Source organism: Pongo pygmaeus, chromosome X (assembly GCF_028885625.2).
Source record: "Pongo pygmaeus isolate AG05252 chromosome X, NHGRI_mPonPyg2-v2.0_pri, whole genome shotgun sequence".
Classification (NCBI taxonomy): Eukaryota; Metazoa; Chordata; class Mammalia; order Primates; family Hominidae; genus Pongo; species Pongo pygmaeus.
Genome location: NC_072396.2, coordinates 1,281,978 through 1,307,284, shown reverse-complemented (window position 1 = coordinate 1,307,284; position 25,307 = coordinate 1,281,978). Strand labels below are relative to the sequence as shown.

The 25,307-nt window shown below is 47.1% G+C and overlaps 1 protein-coding gene across 1 annotated transcript in view; it reads left to right on the top strand.

Moving 5' to 3' along the window:
- Positions 1-205: 205 nt before the first annotated feature.
- Positions 206-25,307, top strand: part of LOC129025975 (P2Y purinoceptor 8) — a 66,250-nt gene continuing 41,148 nt past the window's right edge. The window contains exon 1 of the mRNA XM_054473143.1: positions 206-420. The gene's annotated coding sequence lies outside the window, so the exon portion shown is untranslated. The remainder of the gene's footprint in view (positions 421-25,307) is intronic.

Sequence of the window (25,307 nt, the reverse complement as noted above, 5' to 3'; positions counted from 1 at the left end):
TGCCCAGAGACAGAGCGACGTTACTCCAGTGGGCTCAGCCCTGCACATGAGTGTTCAGACGGTTACAGAGGAAATTTCACAGCAGACTTCCTTTCCACCTAAGCCTGAGTGGCAACCGTGGTTGTGCGCTCGGAGGTGGAGTTTGCAGAATTTGCATTCGGAGACGGTTGTGCCAACTGGTGGGTCACCCAGCGAAGCAACCGCCTTTGCAAGGTTGCTGCACAGATGGAACTGGAAGGGCAGCCGTCTGCTGCCCGCGAGCACTTTCTCAAGCACTTTGAGTGGCTACGGCTTGCAAGCTGGTGGCTGGCCCCCTGAGTCCCGGGCTCTGAGGCACGGCCGTAGACTTAAGCGTTGGATCCTGCTACCTGCAGACCCTCTGAGCTCTCACCCGCTACTTCTGCTGCTGCTTCTGCACAGGTGAGCTGCTGAGCTGGCCTTTTATTCTTGTCCTGCATTGTCAGGGGAGAAGAGAGGGTGGCTGGGAGGGTCCGTGTAGGGTGAGAACATGGGGGAAGACGGTGCAAACTCCATGAGGCATGTTCTCCTCACGCTAGAGCAGAGCAGGAGTGCAAATTCCCTGGGAGGAAGACTTTGCACAGCTGCTTCATCACTTAGGGGAGAAATGCTCAAATTTTCCAGGGCTGCAAGCCACCCTTCCTTTAAAAACTCATTCCATGAACTTTGGGAGGCCAAGGCAGGCGGATCACGAGGTCAGGAGATCGAGACCATCCTGGCTAACACGGTGAAACCCCGTCTTTACTAAAAATACAAAAATTAGCCGGGCTTGGTGGCGGGCGCCTGTAGTCCCAGCTACTTGGGAGGCTGAGGCAGGAAAATGGCATGAACCTGGGAAGTGGAGCTTGCAGTGAGCTGAGATCACACCGCTGCACTCCAGCGTGAGCGACAGAGCGAGACTGTTTAGAGAAAAAAACAACAAAAAAAACCTCATTCCATGAAATGCGCCTCTCTTGAGGTTAACCTTAGAGAGGGTAAGCAGCTGCGGCTGCCACACGTAACCCATTTATGCCTGAGGTTGCCGGTTTTTTAATGTTTGCAATGAGACCTTGGCGATGACCTTGAGCCGTGGGATATAAATAACTCCCAAATGCTTAGCGTTCCAATAATGGAACAGTAGGCATAAATTAAATGTGTTTTAAAGCCATTTATGGGTGCCTGGATGAGCACGGTGGCCCCTAGTCACCCCCTCAGTGCCAGGGAGACCCCAGACCCGGGTCTCACAGCCACCTCAGACCTCATTTGTATAGGTCCACTTAGAAACCCCAATTCCTTGGGCCTTGTCAGATCTGCCCCCTAAAAAGCTGAGAAAAGGCGGAGGGAGCTCTTCTGGGAATCCCAGGCCACACACACAAGGCCGGCTGTGGCGCTTTAGGTCCCATTTCTATAAAGAGGAACCATGGTCACGTGGCTCTGTTCCCAAAAACAAAAGGGTTTGTGTGTGTGTGTGTGTGTGTGTGTGTGTGGTTGTTTCTTCCCATGTTGTTATCTTTACGTAACGTGGATGAGAAGTCTGAAGCGCGAGAGCCCTAAGTGAAAACCACTGAGGGGCTGAAGCCCGTGGGGAAGCAGGTGCACCTGACTCCGCCGTTCAATCTCTCCTTCCCGTTCCGTTCCTCCTTGCATAGCCCAGTTGACTTTGGCAAGCAGCGCCAGATAGTAGCATATTTTGTGTTTATGGCGGTGACACACGCCTGTAATCCCAGCACTTTGGGAGGCCGAGGTGGGCGGATCACTTGAGGTCAGGAGTTTGAGACCAGCCTGGCCCACATAGTGAAACCCCGTCTCTACTAAAAATACCAAAATTAGCCGAATGTGGTGGCGGGCACCTGTCATCCCAGCTACTCAGCACGCTAAGGCAGCAGAATCACTTGAACCCAGGAGGCGGAGGTTGCGGTGAGCCAAGATCGTGCCACTGCACTCCAGCCTGGGTGACAGAGTGAGACTCTGTCTCAAAAAAAAAAAAAAAGGAATTATCCCACGTTGGAAAAACAGTACTTTCATTTAGGCACTGCCAGACAGGTGCCAGCATCCTACGTGCACCAGGATGCTGCCCCCTTTCCCAAATATTGGCGTCCCCCACCCCCAGGGGGACAATTAGGTCAGAGGCTGAGAGAGGTGTGCATGGGCCTCACAGGACGGTGGGCAACCCTGTGTTAGTAACAGCACGTGCTTTTCAGATGCCTTCTGCCAGGTCCTCACCTGGCTGCACCATTCAGACTGACCAACCTTGGGGTGGGTGGGAGAGGTGAGGTCCCCTTGGAGAACCACAGACACGCTCCCTCCCTCCAACCCTACTCACACTGCAGTTCTGAGTTTGTCCCTTAAGGTTCTGGGGGAGAAGCGATGGCTTAGGATTAACAACAGCAGAATAGCTGTTGACAGTAGCGCATAGGTACAGCCCAGGGCTTGGAGAGGCCCCTTCCCTGGGCAGATGGCCCCCTCTCGTCTGAATCTCTCTCCTGCAGCCCTCTCCTTCAGCCCTGCCTCTCCATCAGCACCTCCTTGTTGGCTGTGTCTGGGCATGGTCCCCAACCTCCCTCCCACAGCCCCTCTTCTGTCCCTAGAGAAAGTGGGGTGGGTGGGGCAGGGTCCAGGGATCCCAGTGTCCACCTGGAACCCTGCTCTTCCTCTCTCGGGTTAGGAGTTTCTGCACGGCCCCTGGGAGACACACGACCCCCTGCCCACACGTGTTAAGGTACGGAAAGGGCGTGGGCGGGATGGGTGGCCCCAGGATTACCCCCAAGGACCAGACTGAGCTCAGGGGACTCCAGGGAGGGTTCTGCGGTTCACACCGTCGCTCCCTAGCGACGCAGTATCTGTGTTCATTTAGGATAAAGCAACAGATACACCTATCTGTGTGTGTGTGTATATATATATATGTATTACATATATAATTATATAAATAATTATATATAAATAATATATAATATATAAATAATAAATATATAAATATATAATATATGTAAATATATTATATAAATAATAATCTATGAATAATAAATATGTAAATATATAATATATGTAGATGTGTAATACATAAATAATAAATAATATATCATATATCATATATTTAAGTAATAAATATATAACATATCATATATTTAAGTAATAAATATATGACATATCATATATTTAAGTAATAAATATATGACATATCATATATTTAAGTAATAAATATATGACATATCATATATTTAAGTAATAAATATATGACATATCATATATTTAAGTAATAAATATATGACATATCATATATTTAAGTAATAAATATATGACATATCATATATTTAAGTAATAAATATATGACATATCATATATTTAAGTAATAAATATATGACATATCATATATTTAAGTAATAAATATATGACATATCATATATTTAAGTAATAAATATATGACATATCATATATTTAAGTAATAAATATATGACATATCATATATTTAAGTAATAAATATATGACATATCATATATTTAAGTAATAAATATATGACATATCATATATTTAAGTAATAAATATATGACATATCATATATTTAAGTAATAAATATATGACATATCATATATTTAAGTAATAAATATATGACATATCATATATTTAAGTAATAAATATATGACATATCATATATTTAAGTAATAAATATATGACATATCATATATTTAAGTAATAAATATATGACATATCATATATTTAAGTAATAAATATATGACATATCATATATTTAAGTAATAAATATATGACATATCATATATTTAAGTAATAAATATATGACATATCATATATTTAAGTAATAAATATATGATATATCATATATTTAAGTAATAAATATATGATATATCATATATTTAAGTAATAAATATATAAATATATACTATGTAAATAATAAATAATATATAAATATATAATGTATTTAAATAATAAATATATAAGTATATAATATATAAATAATAAAATATAAATATACAATATATTTAAATAATAAATATATAAATATATAATATATTTAAATAATAAATATATAAATATATAATATATTTAAATAATAAATATATAAATATATAATATATTTAAATAATAAATATATAAATATATAATATATTTAAATAATAAATATATAAATATTTAATATATAAAAATAAATATATAATATATAAAAATACATAAATATATATTGAAATAATAAATATGTAAATATATAATATATGAATATATTTATTACTTATGGCTCCAATCTCTTTTATTTGCCTCAAGAAAGCACACTCAGAAGATTTTTTTCAGAAGTCAATGTGTGTTTTTGTTGGTTTGTTTTACACTTTTTACTTCCGTAGGTTTTGGGGAAAGAGGTGCTATTTGGTTACACGAGTAAGTTCTTTAGTGCTGATGTGTGAGATTGCGGGGTATCCATCACCTGAGCAGTATACACTGAACCCAATTTGTGGCCTTTTATCCCTCATCCTCTCCCCAGTCTTTCCCCTGGAGTTCCCAAAGTCCCTTGTGTCACTTTTTTTTTCTTTTTTTCTTTCTTTCTTTTTTTTTTGAGACAGAGTTTCACTCTGTTGCCCAGGCTGGAGTGCAGCGGTGCGATTTCGGCTCACTGCAACCTCCTCCTCCTGGATTCAAGCAATTCTCCTGCCTCAGCCTCCTCCTGAGTAACTGGGATTACAAGCATGTGCCACCACACCTGGTTAATTTTTGTAGTTTTAGTAGAGACGAGGTTTCACCATGTTGGCCAGGCTGGTCTCAAACTCCTGACCTTGTGATCTACCCGCCTCGACCTCCCAAAGTGCTGGGATGACAGGCGTGAGCCACTGCGTCCAGCCATTGTGTCATTCTTATGCCTTCGCATCCTCATACCTTAGCTCTCACTTATGAGTGAGAACATACGATGTTTGGTTTTCCATTCTTGAGTTGCTTCACTTAGAATAATAGTCTCCAATCTCATCCAGGTCACTCCAAATGCTATTCTTTTTCATGACTGAGTAGTATTCCATCATATATATATGTGTATATATATATATATATACACACACACATCATATACATATGTATATATATACACATCATATATACATATATACATATGTGTGTATATATATATATGGCACACATATATATGACATATATGTGTGTGTCTTTGTGTGTGTGTCAGTGCCGGCATTTATATATATAAATATACCACAGTTTCTTTATCCACCTGTTGATTGATGGGCGTTTGGGTTGGTTCCACATTTTTGCTATTGCAAATTGTGCAATTTGCACAGGCTATAAACATGCCTGTGCAAGTATCTTTTTCGTATAATGACTTACTTTCCTCTGCGTAGATATCCAGCAGTGGGATTGCTGAATCAAATGGTAGTTCTACATTTAGCTGTTTAAGGAATCTCCACACTGTCTTCTTTAGTGGCTGTACTAGTTGACGTTCCCTCCAACAGTGCAGACATGTTCCCTGTTCGCCACATCCACACTAGCATTTGCTATTTTTTGATGTTCTGATTATGGCCATTCTTGCAGGAGTGAGGTGGTATCACATTCTGGTTTTGATTTGCATTTCACGGATCATTCGTGATATTGAGCGTTTTTTCATGTCCCTGAGCCGGGCTGGGACCTTGAGGGCTGCGTTGATTCTTTTGTGCAGATTGCTGTGCTCCAGGGGAAGGGTGCTGGTGCCCTGACCAGAGGGACGTTGTGGAAGCAGGATGTGTGATTTTCTAGCCAAGGAGGTCTCCATGGGAGGGAGGAGTCCTATGAGACTCTCTATGGCTGGGAAGGGAGTGGCACGGAGAGAAGCAGGTGTCAGGCACCAGGCTGTGTTGGTTTCGGATGATGAGTTGGCGGAGTGGCAATGTGCTGTCCAGGCTCCCCAGGAGTTCATGAGCTGGGGGTGGGCTGAGCATGCTGATCCCTTGGGCTGGGCACCGTCAGTCTGGAAGGGGGCCTGGACATTGTTTATGGGGGACTCTCTAAGCAGGGGGACCCCTGATGGAGACGGCATGCAGGAAGATGGGGCTAGGACAGATCTTGGGATAGAACCAATCATGAGACACAAAAGGCACAGGCTGTCTGCTGGGGCATTAGTGACATTTGGGGCAGGGGAATTCCCTGTGGTAGGGCCATCCTGGGGACTGTAGGGTGTTGAGCAGTATCCCTGAGCTCCAGCCCCAAGGTGCCAGGAGCACCCACAGTTGTGACCATCAGAAATGTCTCCAGATATTACTCAATGTCTCCAGGTAGCAAAATCACCTGCTTATCTGTCACTGTCTTAAAGATAGATGGGGGACAAATTAGATAAACAGATAGATAGACAGATAGATAGATACATAGATACATAGATAGATACATACAATCGATGAATAGATACATAGAATAGATAGATAGATACATATATACATACATACATAAATTAGATAGATACATACATATATACATGGATAAATAGATTAGATAGATAGATACATAGATACATACATAGATAGATGATAAAGAGACACATAGATAGATGAGAGATAGATAGATAGAATAGACACATACAGACATAGATATAGATAGATAATGGTGATGATAGAGAGATAGAGAGATAGATAGAGATAGAGATAGATAGAAAAGATACATACATAAATTAGATAAATAGATATATACATATATAGATTAGATAGATACATACATACATACATGGATAAATAGATTGGATCGATAGATATATAGATACATAGATTAGATAGATGATAGATTAGAGAGATACATAGATAGAGATAGATCAATAGGATAGATAGATACACACATACATATAGATAGATAATGGTGATGATAGAGAGGGAGATAGATAGATCAATCAGATAGATAGATAGATACATAGATAGAATATATACATACATACGTATGTACATAAATTAGATACATATATACATACATACATAGATCAGAGAGAATATTGGGGACTAGAGAGATTATTGGAGACCAGAGGGATTGTCGGGGATCCAAGAGATGATTAGAGACCAGAGGGATTGTCGGGAACCAGAGAGAATATTGGGAATCAGAAAGATGATTGGGGACCAGAGAGAATATTGGGAATCAGAGAGAATATTGGAATCAGAAAGATGATTGGGGACCAGACAGATTATTAGGGACCAAGGAGGTAATTGGAGATCAGAGAGAATATTGGGGAGCAGGGAGATTATTAGGGACCAGAGAGATTACTGGGGACAAGAGAGAACATTGAGACTCAGAATATTGAGGCTCAGAGAGAATATTGACATCTCAGAGAGTACTGGGGATCAGGGAGGTGACTGGGGACCAGAGAGATTATTAGGGACCAAGGAGATGATTGGGGACCACAGAGAATATTGGGGATCTGAGAGAATACTGGGGACCAGGGAGATTATTGGGGGCAGGAAGATTATTGCAGACCAGATAAAATATTGGGGCTTAATGAAAGTATTGGAAATTAGACAGGCTTTGGGAGTTAGGCAGGATTTGGGGGACTAGAGAGATTTTGGGGAACCAGAAAGAATACTGCAGACTGGAAAGATTATTGTGAACTGCAGAGAATATTGAGGATTAGAGAGAATATTGGCAGCCAGGGAGATTATTGAGGGCCAATGGGAATGTTGAAAACCAGACAGATTTTTGGGCACCAAACATATTTGGGGGGACTGGAGAGATTTTAGGGAACCACAGAGAAGATTGGGGACAAACAAGATGATCAGGGCCCAACAAGGATATTGAGGATCAGGGAGACCACTGGGCCCAGCAGAATATTAAAGACCAGAAAGATTTTGGGGAATCAGACAGGTTTCGGGGGACTAGGGAGCTTTTGGAGGAATCAGAGAATATTACAGACCAGAGAGATTATTATTATTATTATTATTATTATTTATTATTTTTTTTTGTGATGGAGTCTCGCTCTGTCACCCAGGCTGGAGTGCAGTGGCGTGGTCTCGGCTCCCTGCAAGCTCTGCCTCCTGGGTTCACGCCATTCTCCTGCCTCAGCCTCCCAAGTAGCTGGGACTACAGGCGCCTGCCACCATGCCTGGCTAATTTTTGTATTTTTAGTGGAGACAGGGTTTCACCATGTTGGCCAAGCTGGTTTTGAACTCCTGACCTTGTGATCCGCCCGCCTTGGCCTCCCAAAGTGCTGAGATGACGGGCGTGAGCCACCGTGCCTGGCCAAGATTATTTTTATTTATTTTTTATTTTTTTTGAGACGGAGTTTTGCTGTTGTTGCCCAGGCTGGAGTGCAGTGGCGCAATCTCAGCTCACTGCAACCTCTGCCTCCCAGGTTCAAGCAATTCTCCTGCCTCAGCCTCCTGAGTAGCTGGGATTACAGGTGTGCACCACCACGCCCGGCTAATTTTTGTATTTTTAGTAGAGACGGGGTTTCACCATGTTGGCCAGGCTGGTCTCGAACTCCTGACCTCAGGTGGTCTGCCCACCTCAGCCTCCCAAAGCACTGGAATGACAGGTGTGAGCCACTGCATGTGGCTGAGAGATTACTAAGAACCAGAAAATATTGGGGACCAGGGAGAATATTGGGGGCCAGATATTACCGAACCAGAGACACGTGTGAAGATTGAACTTCCCTTAAATCTTCTGAGACCTCGCTTGAGTCTGAGTATGTTTCCTGTTAATATTACCTAGCCCCACAGGCTCAGGCAGAAGGACCCTGACACCAGGCTTCTTCTCTGCCCGAGCTCAACAGACTCACTCACTGCAGATCCTCTTTTCCCACCGAAATTAGTTTTCATTTTGCTCAGAGCCCTCAGATGACTTCCTTAATACCTACCAGTTCATCCTGAGACTCTGGAGGGTGGAACAGCAGTCTAAGGCCATGTACTGGGGGCTGCCCACAAGGCACACAGAGGCGGACAAGGCTGGGGGTGTTTGTGGGATGGGGCGGGGGCCCAAGCTGAAGGCTGCTACCGCAAAGGACTATAGACGAGGTGGTTTAAACGCCAGACTTTGATTCTCCTGGAGGCTGGACATCAGGTGTGGACAGGGCTGGTTCCTCCTGAGGCCTCTCTCCTGGGCTTGTAGACTCCGTCTTCTCCCTGTGTCCTCACGGTGTTGTCCCTCTGTGTGTGTCTGTGTCCTCTTCTCCTCTTTTTATGAGATGTCTTAGTCCATCTCAGGCTGCTATCACAGAATACCATAGACTGGGTGGCTTAGAAACAACAGACATTGATTCTCCCACAGTCCTGGAGGCTGAAAATCCAAGAGTAAGGTATGGGCAGGGCTGGTTCCTCCTAAGGCTTGTCTCTTTGGCTTGTAGATGCTGTTTTCTTCCTGTGTCCTCACAGAGTCGTCCATCTGTGTGTGTCTGTGTCCTCACCTCCTCTTGTTATGAGGTGTCTTAGTCCACTTCAGGCTGCTAACACAGAATACCATAGACTGGGTGGCTTATACACAACAGACATTGATTCTCCCACAGTCCTGGAGGCTGGAAGTCTGAGATCAATGAATGGGCAGGGCTGGTTCCTCCTGAGGCCTCTCTCCTTGGCTTGTGGATGACGTCTTCCCCCTGTGTCCTCACAGGGTCGCCCCTCTGTGTGTGTCTGTGTCCTCATCTCCTCTTCTTATGAGATGTCTTCGTCCATTTCAGGCTGCTATCACAGAATACCATAGACTGGGTGACTTATACACAACAAACATTGATTCTCCCACAGTCCTGGAGCTGGAGGTCTGAGATCTAGGTGTAGGCAGGGCTGGTTCCCTCTCTCCTTAGCTTGGAGATGCCATCTTCTCCCTGTGTCCTCACAGAGTCATCCCGCTATATCTGTGTCCTCATCTCCTCTTCTTATGAGGTGTTTTAGTCCATCTCAGGCTGCTATCACAGAATACCATAGACTGGGTGGCTTAGAAACAACAGACATTGATTCTCCCACAGTCCTGGAGGCTGGAAGTCTGAGATCCAGGTGTGGGCAGGGCTGGTTCCTCCTGAGGCCTCTCTCCTGGGCTTGTAGACACCATCTTCTCCCTGTGTCCACACAGGTTGTTCTCTGTGCTTATATTTGTGGGAGAGGGGTGAAGCAGGGAGGAATGGAGGGAGGGAGAGAAGGAGGGAGTACATGGATGTTCTGCGGTCTTTTCCTGTTTTTTTTCTTTGTTGTTGTTTTGTTTTGTTGAGGTGGAGTTTCGCTCTTGTTGCCCAGGCTGCAGTGCAATGGTGCGATCTTGGCTCATTGCAACCTCCGCCTCCTGGGTTCCAGCAATTCTCCTGCCTCAGCCTCCTGAGTAGGTGGGATTACAGGTGCTTGCCACCATGCCCGGCTAATTTTTGTTTTGTTTTGTTTCGTTTTGTTTTAGTAGAGACAGTGTTTCGCCATATTGGTCAGGCTGGTCTCGAACTCCTGACCTCAAATGATCTACCCCTTTTGGCCTCCCAAAGTGCTGGGATTACAGGCATAAGCCACCATGCCTGGCCCTCTTCCTGTTCTTATAAGGAAACTTGTCTCATCATGGAGCATCTCTGCTGTAAACTCATCTCACCCTAATCTCCCCCAAAGCTCTCACCTCCTGGCAGCATCCTGAGGCTTAGGGTTGAAACCTATATATTTTGGGGTGATATAAACCTTCAGACAATAGCAGGGAGTAAGAGCCAGAGGGTATAGGATTTCCTTTTGGGGTGATGAAAATATCCTAAATGGCCGGGTACAGTGGCTCTCGCCTGTAATCCCAGCACTTTGGGAGGCCGAGGCGGGCAGATCACGTGAGGTCGGGAGTTCGAGACCAGCCTGGGCAACATGGAGAAATCCCATCTCTTCTAAAAATACAAAATTAGCTGGGTGTGATGGCGGGCACCGGTAGTCCCAGCTACTCAAGAAGCTGAGGCAGGGGAATCGTTTGAACCCGGGAGGTGGAGGTTGCGGTGAGCAGAGATTGTGCCATTGCACTCCAGCCTAGGCAACAAGAGCAAAACTGTCTCAAAAAAAAAAAAAAAACCCAAAAGAAAATATCCTAAAATAGACTGTGGAGTGTTTGCACAACTCAATGTTCTAAACCCAATGAACTGTAGATGGGTGAATTGCATGCTATAGGAATTCTATCTCTACAAAGTTGTTTTTATCTTTAAAAAATAATAATAAAAAAAGAAAAGAAAAAGGCAGGTTGGGCGCGGTGGCTCACGCCTGTAATCCCAGCACTTTGGGAGGCCGAGGTGGGTGGATTGTTTGAGGTTAGGAGTCCCAGACCAGCCTGGGCAACTCGGTGAAACCCCGTCTCTACTAAAAATACAAAAATTAGCTGGGTGTGGTGGTGGGTACCTGTCATCTCAGCTACTCTACTCAGTAGGCTGAGGCAGGAGAATTGCTTGAACCAGGGAGGCTGAGGTTACAGTGAGCTGAGGTAGCATCACTGCACTCCAGCCAGGACAACAGAGCAAGTCTCTGTTAAAGGGAAGGGAAGGGAAGGGAAGGGGAGGGGAGAGGAGGGGAGGGGAAGGGGAGGGGGACGGGGAGGGAAAGGGAAAGGGAGGGAAGGGAAGGAAAGGGAAAGGGAAGGAAAGGAAGGGAAGGGAAGAGAAGGGAAGGGAAGGAAGGGAAGGGAGGGAAGGAAAGGGAAGGGAAAGGGAAGGAAAGGAAAGGAAGGGAAGGGAAGGGAAGCAAGGGAAGGGAGGGAAAGAAAGGGAAGGGAAGGGAAGGAAAGGGAGGGGAGGGGACGGGAGGGGAGGAAAGAAAAGGGAAGGGAGGGGAGGAAAGGGAAGGGAAGGGAAGGAAGGGAAGGGAAGGGAAGGGAAGGAAGGGAAGGGAAAGGAAGGGAGGGGAGGAAAAGGAAAGGAAGGGAGGGGAGGAAAGGGAAAGGAAGGGAGGGGAGGAAAGGGAAAGGAAGGGAGGGGAGGAAAGGGAAGGGAAGGGAAGGGAGGGGAGGAAAGGGAAAGGAAGGGAAGGGAGGGGAGGAAAGGGAAGGGAAGGGATGGGAGGAAAGGGAAGGGAAGGGAAGGGAGGGGAGGGAAGGGAAGGGAGAGGAGGGAAGGGAAGGGAAGGGAGGGAAGGGAAGGGAGAGGAGGGAAGGGAAGGGAAGGGAGGGGAGGAAAGGGAAGGGAAGGGAGGGGAGGAAAGGGAAGGGAAGGGAAGGGAGGGGAGGGAAGGGAAGGGAGAGGAGGGAAGGGAAGGGAAGGGAGGGAAGGGAAGGGAGAGGAGGGAAGGGAAGGGAAGGGAGGGGAGGAAAGGGAAGGGAAGGGAAGGGAGGAAAGGGAAGGGAAGGGAAGGGAAAGGAGGGGAGGGGAGGGAAGGGAAGGGAAAGGAAAGGAAAAGGAAGGGAAGGGAAGGGAGGGAAGGGAGGGGAGGGAAGGGAAGGGAAAAGGAAAGAGAAGGGAGGGAAAGGAAGCAAAGGAAAAGGAAAAGAAAAGGGAAGGAAAGGAAAGAAAGGAAAAGGAAAGGGAAGGAAAGGAAAGGAAAAGGGAAGGAAAGGGAAGGAAAGGAAAGGAAAGAAATGGAAAGGAAAAGGAAAGGAAAGGGAAGGGAAGGAAAGGGAAGGAAAAGGAAAAGGAAAGGAAAGGAAAGGAAAGGGGCAAGTGTCCATACCAAGCACAGAACCCAGCTGTGGTAGGCAGAAGAGCCAGCCTGAGCAGACATCAGGATTAAACAGAATTGTACTTACCTGTGCAGGTGTTGGGTGCAGGAAGATAATCCATCTTGGTTTGCCCTGGATTTATAAGGTATTTTCAGGACACAAGAACCTCAGGGCTAAAAGTGGGACAATTAAATGAAAATGGGCACAAGTTGTTAGACTATGTGTAGTGGATTAAATGGTGCGTACCCGCAAAAGATAGGACCATGTCCTAACCCACTGGAACCTGGAAACAGGCCTTTGTTTGCTGAAAAAGTCTTTGAAGATGTGATTTAAGGGTTTGGGATGAGATCATCCTGGATTAGGGTGGGCCAAAAATCCAATGACAGGTGTCCTTATCAGAGACAGAAGAGGAGACACAGACACAGAGGATGAGGCCATGGGGAGACAGAGGCAGAGACTGGAGTGATGCGGCCACAAGCCCAGGGATGCCTGGAGCCCCCAGGAGCTGGGAGAGGCACGAAGGATCCTCCCTTAGAGCCTCCAGAAGGAACTGGATACAATTGTAGTGGATTGAATAGTGGCCACCAGAAGCATTTGTCCATATCCTAATGCTCAGAGTCTGTAAGACCTTATTTGGAAATAGGGTCTTTGCAGATGTGATTAAGTTAAGGACCTTGAGATTGGATCATTCTGGGTTAGAGTGGGCCCAAAATCCAATGACAGGTGTCCTTGTAAGAGACAAGAGGAGACACAGACACAGAGGAGAAGACCACGTGCAGATGGAGGCAAAGACTGGAGTGATGCAGCCACAAGCCCAGGGATGCCTGGAGCCCCCAGGAGCTTGGAGAGGCAGGAGGGATCCTCCCCTAGAGCCTCCAGAAGGAGGATGGTTGATATGGTTTGACTATATCCCCACCCAAATCTCACCTGGAATTGTAATAATCTTCATGGGTCTATGTTTATTGCAGCACTATTTACAATAGCAAAGACTTGGGACCAACCCAAATGCCCATCAATGATAGACTGGATAAAAAAAAAAATGTGGCACATAGACACAATGGAATACTATGCCGCCATAAAAAAGGATGAGTTCATGTCCTTTGCAGGGACATGGGTAAAGCCAGAAACAGTCACTCTCAGCAAACTAACACAAGAACAGAAAATGAAATGCCACATGTTCTCACTCATAAGTGGGAGTTGAACAATGAGAACACAGGGACACAGGGAGGGGAACATCACACACCAGGGCCTGTCAGGGGGTCGGGGGCAAGGGGAGGGAGAGCATTAGGACAAATACCCAATGCATGTGGGGCTTAAAACCTAGATAATGGGTTGACAGGTGCAGCAAACCACCAAGGCACATGGATACCTATGCAACAAACCTGCACGTTCTGCACATGTATCTCAGAACTTAAAGTAACATTAAATAATAATAATAACAATAATTTCCACATATCAACGGCAGGACCAGGCAGAGATAATTGAACCTTATGGGCAGTTTTCTCCCATAGTGTTCCTGTGATAGTAAATAAGTCTCAGGAGATCTGATGGTTTTATAAAGGGGACTTTCCCCTTTTCTCTTGCCTGCCACCATGTAACACGTGACTTTGCTTCTCCTTTGCCTTCCGCCATGATTGTGAGGTCTCCCCAGCCATGTGGAACTGTGAGTCCGTTAAACCTCTTTCCTTTATAAATTACCCAGTCTTGGGTATGTCTCTTTTTTTTTTGGGAGATGGAGTCTTGCTCTGTTGCCCAGGCTGGAGTGCAGTGGCATGATCTCAGCCCACTGCAACTTCCACCTCCCAGGTTCAAGCAATTCTCCTGCCTCAGCCTCCCGAGTAGCTGGGATGACAGGTACCCACCACCACGCCTGGCTAATTTTTGTATTTTTAGTAGAGATGGGGTTTCACCATGTTGGCCAGGATGGTCTCGAATGCCTGACCTCAGGTGATCCACCCGCCTTAGCCTCCCAATACGCTGGGATGACAGGCTTGAGCCACTGCGCCCAGCCAGGTATGTCTTTATTAGCAGTGTGAGAACAGACTAATACCATGGGCCTACCTGCACCTTAATCTCAGACACTTCACCTCCAGGACTGGGGGATGATGAATTTCTGTTATTTAAGTACGCCCAGTGTGGGGTCATTGTTTGCTATACCCCCAGGACACTCTTACACATGAGGAGACCCTGGACAGGAGACCCCCCAAGCCTGGGAGCCTCTTCTCTTTGCTTACATATCTGGTGTGATGAGCCCTGGACAAAGGAGCTAGGAAAAAAGGCAGGGGAGTGGGTGGGCCCCCATATCACCAAAGGCAGAACACTTGCTCACCTGGAATTCCAGAAGGACACACCTGGCCACTGTGGATGTTGTCAGGCAGTGATGTGGGACAGATGAGAGGACTCAGGTGGGGGAAGTTATAAAGCAGGAGGCCATGTGTCAATCAGGAAGAACTCTCAGACAACAGACAGCTAAGAGAATTGTGTCTGGAGCCCCAGAAGGGACCCAGCTGGCCATCCGTAGACATGCTGTTGAAGGCAAGTGCTCAGTGCCATCAACAGAACAGAAGGTGTCAACTTAAAATCACGAGATCGGTTGGGCAAGGTAGCTCCTGTCTTTCTCCCCAGTGCTTTGGGATGTTGAAGTGGGAGGACAGTTTGAGCCCAGGAGTTGGAGGCTGCAGTGAGCTGTGATCACACCACTGCATTCCAGCCTGGGTGACAGACCGAGATCTCGTCGCTAAAGGGAAAAAAATGACAAGATGTACACATTTGGAGAGGAGAGCTTGATTTGTGTAGCCTAACAGGCTGGGAAATGTAGCCTCTGGCAGAGACTAAAAATAGACATTTCAAAGGAGAAAAGACAGAGATGGGAATTTATGTTGAATGAGATGACCAAGCATACTTGTATTCAACGGGTTACAGGAGGAGCTCTGAATTTTAATGAAGGGTGTCCTGACACGTGGATACAGGACAAACAAGCGTGTGACAAAAGTTCCATGTTCACTTGGGGGTGGAAACTTTTAACACTTAATGCATCACAATGAGGCTATCTATATCAAAAGGTGTTCTCTTTTTCCTTTTCTTTTTTTTTTTTGACACAGTCTCACTCTGTCGCCCAGGCTGGAGTGCAGTGGTGTGATCTCGGTTCACTGCAACCTCCGCCTCCCAGGTTCATGCCATTCTCCTGCCTCAGCCTCCTGAGTAGCTGGGACTACAGGCACCTGCCACCACATCCGGCTAATTTTTTTGTATTTTTTAGTAGAGACGGGGTTTCACTGTGTTAGCCAGGATGGTCTCAATCTCCTGACCCCACGATCTGCCCGCCTTGGCCTCCCAAAGTGTTGGGATTCCAGGCGTGAGCCACTGTGCCTGGCCTCTTTTCTTTTTCTTTTTGAGATGGAGTCTCACTCTGTTGCCCAGGCTGGAGTGCAGTGACACGATCACGGCTCACTGCAACCTCCTCCTCCCAGGTTCCAGCAATTCTCCTGCCTCAGCTACTGAGTAGCTTGGACTGCAGGCGCACACCACCATGCCTGGCTAATTTTTGTGTTTTTAGTAGAGATAGGGTTTCGCCGTGGTCGCCAGGCTGGTCTTGAACTCCTGACGTCAAGTTATACACCCTTCTCAGCCTCCCAAAGTGCTGGTATTACAGGCATGAGCCACTGTGCCTGGCTGTCAAAAGGGACTTCCAGGACACAGATGCAGTGAGTGTGCAGCCTCTGTCAACCATCCAGAACCAGCCTATTGTCTGAGTCTCTTACCAGGAGAAAGTGGCTGAAATTAATCTCCTGTGCAATCGAAGCTGTAGTTATGGCTGATGGAGCAGGGGGTCCGTGAGTGAGCGTTTGTGAGCTGGATGAGCTTCACCGGTTTTCATATTGCTCATCTCCAAGCCAGGGCTTGTTTAGCTGCTAGAGAAAAACAAAAAGCTTGTATCAGTGAGGACACTGGTGGTGTTCCTCGCAGCTACTCTCCCAGAGTAGTGAGCCCATCGTGCTCTAAGCCAGGTGTAGATAGATAGATAAATAGATACAGCTATTCGATGATTGATAGATATTGAGATAGATGGATGAATAGATTAGATGATAGACGATTGATAGCTAGCTATTGAGATAGATAGGTAATACATACATATAGATGATAGATTGACAGATATTGAGACAGATAGGTGGTAGATGATAGATGTATATAGATGATAGATGAGATAGATAGATGATAGATAGAGGATAGTTAGATACATGGTAGATACAATGAATGGATAGATACATAGATACATAGATGATAGAATGGATGGATGGATGGATGGATGGATACATAGATAATAGATACATAGATGGATGGATACATAGATACATAGATGATAGATAGAGAAGATAGATAGATACATACATAGATAGAATGGATAGATACATGGATGATAGATAGATAATAGAGATAGACAGATAGATAGACAGATAGATAGATAGATAGATAGATAGATAGATAGATAGATAAATAGATGGATAGATAGAATGGATGGATACATACATACATAGATGACAGATAGATAGATAGATAGATAGAATAGATGGATGGATAGATGGATGGATGGATGGATGGATGGATAGATAGATAAATACATACAGGATAGATAGATGGATGAATAGATGGATAGATACATACATGATAGATAGATAATAGATACATGATAGATACAATGAATGGATGGATACATAGATACATAGATGATATAATAGATGGATGGATGGATGAATGGATGGATGGATGGATGGATACATAGATGATAGACACATACATGGATGGATAGATACATAGATACATAGATGACAGATAGATAATAGAGATAGATAGATAGATAGATAGATAGATAGATAGATAGATAGATAGAAAGAATAGATGGATGGATGGATGGATGGATGGATGGATGGATAGATAAATACATACAGGATAGATGGATGAATAGATGGATAGATACATAGATGATAGATGGATAGATAGATGGCTAGACAGATAGATAGATACATAGATGATAGAGAGATAAATAGATGGATGGCTAGATAGGTAGATACATAGATGGATACATAGATAACCAATATACAGAGTCTCTCATGTGAGGATAACCGATATACGGAGTCTCTCAGCCTCAGCACTGCTGACATTTTGGGGCTGGATGACTCTCTGTGGCGGGGCCGTCCCATGCAGTGTAGCATGTTGAGCAGTGTCCCTGGGCTGCACCCACCAGATGCCAGGAGCTCCTCCACCCTGTCGTGACAGCCAGAGATGTTGCTGCTGCCAAGCGTCCCCTGGGGACCGCAATGGCCCCAGTTGAAAACCTTTGATCAACACTCAGCCTGGTTAATGGCAGCATGAACGCCACCTCCCCAGCTGACTGCCTGCAGCTCTGCCAGCCCCTGGGGCTTTCCATGGTTTTAGAGACACTCAGCAATACTGCCAGAACATCAGAGTCTGTTGTGAGAAATCTTATGTGACCTGACCTAGGCCATTGCTGGATTTTTCCCCTAAACCCACAGGGTGTCGGGGGGGCAGGGGCATAGTGATGAGAGGTCATCAGGCACACGCCCTACGGGGTGGAAGAGGTGCAGGAGGCAGCAGGGAGGTCTCCTGAGGGGTGGCGGCTTGGGTCCTGCCTCGTCCCGCCCGGCTGCAAAGACGTGGGGTGAGTGTTGAGTGCCAGACGGGGCTGGCTTGATTCAGGCGTGCCTTTAAATGTTATCAGCCGTGGGTCTGACCACGGCCATGCCATGACCTAATAGCTAACCTCAATTTCCTCTTCTGTCAAGTGAGAAAAACCTTTACTTTCCCTCCCGTCACCACAGGGGTGGTGTACCCAGAAACAGGCTCAAACTCAACATGAAGCTACTCATCAATGTGGTATGGAGACGTGGGAAGTCAGGCGGGGGGTCGGAAATCGCGCATCGCCAACAGGAGGGGCCGGCACGTGGGGACTCTGCCGGGTGCTGTGACCGGGTGTCGTCACGGCCCCGAGCCTCAGTTTAGCAATCCACACAACAGGAATGTTGCCAGTACTGCAGGGGCTCATGAGCCACCCCAGCTCCGAACCACCGTCGGCAGTCACCGGGGATATGAGTGACAGCTTTTCTGGCTCAGTGATGATTTTCGGCTAGGAAGGCTTGGGTGGGGTCCTGGTGTGTCTCCCGGGACAACTCATCCAACGAGACATGAGGTTGATTTTTTCCAGGACTCAGGAAGTAGTGGGTGCTGACTGCCAGGTGTTCAAGGACAATGTGGAATGTCAGGTCTCATCTCGTCCGGCGAAATCTAGGGGACTTCATCTTGGACACACAGAGAGAGTAAGTGAGGATGCCTGCCCTGATCATGCCTCTGAACTTAGACCCTCTTTGCTCAAGCGATTCTCCTGCCTCAGCCTCCCGAGTAGCTGGGATGACAGGCGCCAGTCACCACACCCAGTTAGGTTTTGTATTTTGAGTAGAGATGGAGTTTCACCATGTTGGCCAGGCTGGTCTCCAACTCCTGACCTCAGGTGATTGACCCACCTCGGCCTCCCAGAAGGCCTTTTGTATCTTCTTAAGCTAGTGGATAATATTCTGAAATTGTTGATGAGACACCAAGCTTCATCTTCAGTTGTCTGCAGACACTCATCCAGGGCCTCTGTGTGCAGCGGTTCCATTTTTCAGCCCTGTCGTTGCTGGACACGAGGAAACTCAGTCCGTGGACACTATTTGTGCTCATTAAGATGCCAAGGCCAACGGAAAGGTCGGTGACGAGGCCCTCTGTTGCTTCCTTTTCAGAAAGATAAAGATCTGCTTTCCACAGTCTCATCCGTTTTTGCGATGGGCAAGCGGCCAGAGCACCACGTCAGTCACAGAAACCCAGCTCAGGTCCTCTGAGATGCCCTGATTCACGTTTGCAATTTGAGGTTGAGCATGAGATTTTCTTTCTTTCTTTCTTTTTTTTTTTTGAGACGGAGTCTTGCTCTGTCGCCCAGGCTGGAGTGCAGTGGCGCGATCTCGGCTCACTGCAAGCTCCACCTCCCAGGTTCATGCCATTCTCCTGCCTCAGCCTCCCGAGTAGCTGGGACTACAGGCACCCACCACCACACCCGGCTAATTTATTTTTGTGTTTTTTTTAGTAGAGACAGGGTTTCACCGTGTTAGCCAGGATGGTCTCGATCTCTTGACCTTGTGATCCACCCGCCTTGGCCTCCCAAAGTGCTGGGATTACAGGTGTGAGCCACCGCATCTGGCCAATGCCTGGCTAATTTTTGTATTTTTAGTAGAGACAGGGTTTCAGCATGTTGGCCAGGCTGGTCTCGAACTCCTAACCTCAGGTGATCCGCCCGCCTCGGCCTCCCAAAGTGCTGGGATTACAGGCACTCGCCACCACACCCGGCCTAATTTTGTATTTTTAGTAGAGATGGGGTTTCACCACATTGGCCGGGCTGGTCTCAAACTCCTGACCTCAAGTGATCCGCCTGCCTCAGACTCCCAAAATGCTGGGATGACAGGCATGAGCCACCGCACCCAGCCTGATCAGTTTTGACCACAGAGAACATTTCATCACAGGAAAGTTTCCAGCACGTGGGATCCTTATGGTACCAGGAAGTGAAACCCATGTTTAAATTTCAACACATGAACTGTTTTGCTATCATGAGATGGAGAGGGTCACTACTAAAAGGCTTTTCAAATCCAGGTCTACATCACATCAGGAGGCAATAAGATTGAAACAGAAGCTTCAAGGAGGGCAAAGAAGCATATGGAATTCCCAAATCTTTTTTTTTTTTTTTTGAGACAGAGTCTTGGTCTGTTGCCCAGGCTGGAGTGCAATGGTGCCATCTCGGCTCACTGCAACCTCTGCCTCCCAGGTTCCAGCGATTCTCCTGCCTCAGCCTCCCGAGTATCTGGAACTACAGGTGCCCGCCACCATGCCCAGCTAATTTTTGTATTTTTAGCAGAGACGGGGTTTCATCATATTGGCCAGGCTGGTCTCGAACTCCTGACCTCATGATCCGCCTGCCTCGGCCTCCCAAAGTGCTGGGATTACAGGCGTGAGCCACCGCACCCGGCAGAATTCCCAAATCTTTAAAGACAGTTCCTTTACAGGTTATTTAAGTGGATAATTGCCTGTATAACACCAACATTATTAGAGTCTATTCACTTCCTCCAGAACAGTGACAAAGCAGCTGTGTATTGTTTTTTGTTTTGTTTGAGACTGAGTCTCACCCAGGCTGGAGTACAGTGGCAGGATCTCAGCTCACTGCAACCTCTGCCTCCTGGGTTCAAGGGATTCTCCTGCCTCAGCCTCCTGAGTAGCTGGGATTACAGGTGCCCGCCACCACGCCCAACTAATTTTTGTATTTTTATTAGAGACGGGGTTTCACCATGTTGGCCAGGCTGGTCTCGAACTCCTGACCTCAGATGATCCACCCGCCTCGGCCTTCCAAACTGCTGGGATTATGGGCGTGAGCCACTGTGCCCAGCAGGCAGTTTTTTTGTTTTGTTTTGTTTTGGTTTGGTTTGGTTTGTTTGTTTGTTTTTGAGATGGAGTGTCACTTTGTTGCCCAGGCTGGAGTGCAGTGGTGCAATCTTGTCTCACTGCAACCTCCGCCTCCCGGGTTCAAGTGATTCTCCTGCCTCAGCCTCCTGATTAGCTGGGACTACAGGTGTCTGCCACCGCGCCCAGCTCATTTTTGTATTTTTGGCTGAGATGGGGTTTCGCCACGTTGGCCAGGCTGTTCTCGAACTCCTGTCCTCAGGTGATCCACACGCCTCGGCCTCCCAAAGTGCTGGGATTACAGGTATGAGCCACCACACCTGGCTAATTTTTGTATTTTTAGTAGAGACGGGGTTTCACCACGTTGGCCAGGCTGGTCTCCAACTCCTGACCTCAGGTGTTCCACCTGCCTCGGCCTCCCGAAGTGCTGGGATGACAGGCGTGAACCACTGCGCCCGGCTGGCAGTCGTATTTTAAGAGTGCCTGCATCTTTCAAACTTGTTTGGTAGCAACATTAAAATTATTTTAGGGGTGCAGAGACAAAGCCATTTCTGTGAGTCCCCTGAGGCTGACACAAAAAATGCCGCAAACTGGGGACTTCGACAACAGGAATTTACTTTCTCACAGTTCCAGGGGCCAGAAGTCTGAGATCAAAATGTCTCAGGTCCGTGCTCCCTCAAGGAGCTCTAGGGGAGGATCCTTCCTGCTTCTTCCAGCTCCTGGGGGCTCCAGGCATCCCTGGGCTTGTGGCCACATCACTCCAGTCTCTGTCTCCGTCTCCACGTGGCCTTCTCCCTCTGTGTCTGTGTCTCCTCTTCTGTCCCTTACAAGGACACCTGTCACTGCATTTAGAGTCCAGCCTAAATTCAAGATGATTTCAATTTGAATCTTTCACATAATGGCATCTGGAACCATCCCATTTCCAAGTGAGGTCTCATTCCAGGATCTAGGCATTGGGTTGTGGACAGATCTTTCCAGAAGCCTTTGTTGAATCCACTACAATTGTTTCCGGTTCCCTCTGGAGGCTCTAGGGAAGGGTCCTTCCTGCCTCTCCCAGCTCCTGGGGGCTCCAGGCATCCCTGGGCTTGTGGCCGCATCACTCCAGGCTCTGTCTCCATCTCCATGTGGCCTTCTCCTCTGTGTCTGTGTCTCCTCTTCTGTCTCTGATAAGGACACCTGTCATTGGATTTAGGGCCCAGCCTAATCCAGGAGTATCTCATCTTGAGATCCTTAACTCATTAAATCTGCAAAGTTCTTTATTTCCAAATAACATCTCATTCCAGGTTCTGGGCTCTAGGATATGGACATATGTTTCCAGGATCTGCTGTTCAACCCATTACAATTGGACCCAGTTCCCTCCAGAGGCTCTAGGGGAGGATCCTTCCTGCCTCTTCCAGCTCCTGGGGACTCCAGGCATCCCTGGGCTTGTGGCTGCATCACTCCAGTCTCTGCCTCCGTCTCCACGTGGCCTTCTCCTCTGTGTCTGTGTCTCCTCTTCTGTCTCTTAGAAGGACACCCGTCATTGCATTTAGGACCCACCCAGACAGTGCAGGATTATTTTCTCTCAAGATCCACAACAGAATGAATCTGCAAAGACCCTTTTTTCCAAATGAAACCCCCTCCCCAAATAGCAGGGCTCAGGACACGGACATATCTCTGGGGGCCGCCATCCAACCCAGCTGGGAGGCCCTCGATTTGGGTTTGCAGGTGGGGAAGGCTGGGGACAGGGGCGGCTCACGTGGCAGCCAGCAGAGAGGCTTTTCGGCACAGCGTGTTGCAGGGAGGCAAACAGGGTCCCCAGAGAGTCAGCAGAAAGAGGAACCTGGTTCGCAGTGGGGCCCTGTCCCTGGCCGAGTGTCACCAACACTCACTCTGTGTTCGAAGTGGGGGAGGGAGGGGAGGAGGTTTGCCACCCCCACCCGCCCCCCGAGAGGACGTGACCAAAACAGAGAAAAGCAAATCTATGTTCTTGCTCGTGTATCTTCAGTGATGTGGTCCCACTCCTCATAAACCTAGACAGGACTTTATTTCCAAATAGAAAAATGAGGCCAGGCGTGGTGGCTTATGTCTGTCATCCCAGCACTTTGAGAGGCTGAGGCGGGCGGATCACCTGAGGTCAGGAGTTCAAGACCAGCCTGGCCAACATGGTAAAATCCTGCGTCTACTAATAATACAAAAATTAGCCGGGTGTGGTGGCGCATGCCTGTAGTTCCAGATATTCAGGAGGCTGAGGCAGGAGAATCGTTTAAACCTGGGAGGCGGAGGTTGCAGTGAGGCAAGATCACAGCACTGCACTCCTTCCTGGGTGACAGAGGGAGATTTCATCTCAAAAAATAATAATAATAATAATAAATAAAAATGAAAACTCGCTGGGCGCGGTGGCTCACGCCTGTAATCCCAGCACTTTGGGAGGCCGAGGTGGGTGGATCATGAGGTCAGGAGATCGAGACCATCCTGGCCAACACGGTGAAACCCCGTCTCTACTAAAAACACAAAAAATTAGCTGGGCGTGTTGGCAAACGCCTGTAATCCCAGCTACTCGAGAGCCTGAGGCAGGAGAATCACTTGAACCCGGGAGATGGAGCTTGCAGTCAGCCAAGATCGCAGGACTGCACTCCAGCCGGGGCGACAGAGTGAAACTTTGTCTCAAATAATAATAATAATAATAATAATAATAATAATAATAATAATAAATGAAAACTAAGACAGGGCAATATAGTGAGACCCCAACTCTACGAAAATAAATAATCAGCCAGCCATGGTGGTGTGCACCTGTGGTCCCAGCTGCTCAGGAGGCTGAGGTAGGAGGATTGGTTCAGGCCAGGAGGTTGAGGTTGCAGTGAGCTATATAATGTCACCACAGCACTCCAGCCTGGGGCAACAGAGCAAGACCTTATGTCTCCACAAATAAATACAGAAAAATGAAAATGAAAATGAAAACGCATCAGAAAGTCAAACACAGGCCAAAAGTCTGCAAAGCACCATCACAGGGATGCACAGAGCGCTTCCAGGGGTCTGACATTTACGTCCCTTGAAGTCAGATCGAAAAGATTCAGATGTAAGCCTGGACATGGTATCTGAGAAGACGCAGCCACCTCCTTCCAGGAGGGTCCCCGGACTCTCTGGCCAGCTGTGTGAGCTTTGGAAGATGGGTGTAGAGTCTGTCACATGCAGGAAGGCTGGATAGCAGCCCTGTGGTAAAGTTAAAAGATCAGGCTTAAAAATCCCCACCTCTCCCAGGACAGAACTGAGAGATTCAGGCCACCCTGGGCCAGACAGGCGGCCCCAGCTGCCTGGCCTGGAAAACCACCCAGGGGATTGTAATGGGTCATTTCCCTCTGGCGGGGAGGTTGTGTCTCTCACACCCCGTCTCCCAGAGCCTCGGAGCCTGGGTGCTCCTGGGGGCTTTCCTGGTTTTAGCACCCAAAATCCTACGTCCACGGAAGCCCACTGGTCGTCACAAACAGGGCCGGGGGTGGTGGCAGCTCAGAGCAATGGGCCTCTGTTGACTTCTAAAGAATTAATATGGCCGGGCGCGGGGCCTCCCGCCTGTAATCCCAAGACTTTGGGAGGGCAAGGTGGGTGGATCACCTGAGGTCAGGAGTTCAAGACCAGCCTGGCCAACATTTAGTAGAAACCCCGTCTCTACTAAAAATACAAAAATTAGCTGGGTGTGGTGGTGTGTACCTGGAATCCCAGCTACTCAGGAGGCTGAGGCAGGAGAATCACTTGAACTCGGGAGGCAGAGGTTGCAGTGAGCCGAGATTGCACCACTGCACTCCAGCCTGGGTGACAGAGCGAGACTCTGTCTCAAAAAAAGAAAAAAAGTTAGCTGGGCATGGTGGTGCACGCCTGTAGTCCCAGCTACTCCGGAGGCTGAGGCAGGGAATCACTTGAACTCAGGAGTTCAAGGCTGCCATGAGCCATGATTGTGCCACTGCACTCCAGCCTGGGCAACAGAGTGAGACCCTACCTCAAAATAAGTACATAAATAAGAGAATAAGAAAACAATTACATTAACAATAACACCAAAAAGAATAAAACACTTAGAAATTAATCGTGAGAGTAGATTTGTGCACTGAAAACTAAAAAACAAAACAAAACAAAACAAGAACAAAAACAAAAACAGGCCGGGCGCGGTGGCTGACACCTGTAATCTGACGCAGGAGTATCGCAGGAGAATAGAGACATGGTGAAACCCCGTCTCTACTAAAAATACAAAAAATTAGCTGGGCGTGGTGGCGGGCGCCTGTAGTCCCAGCTACTCGGGAGGCTGAGGCAGGAGAATG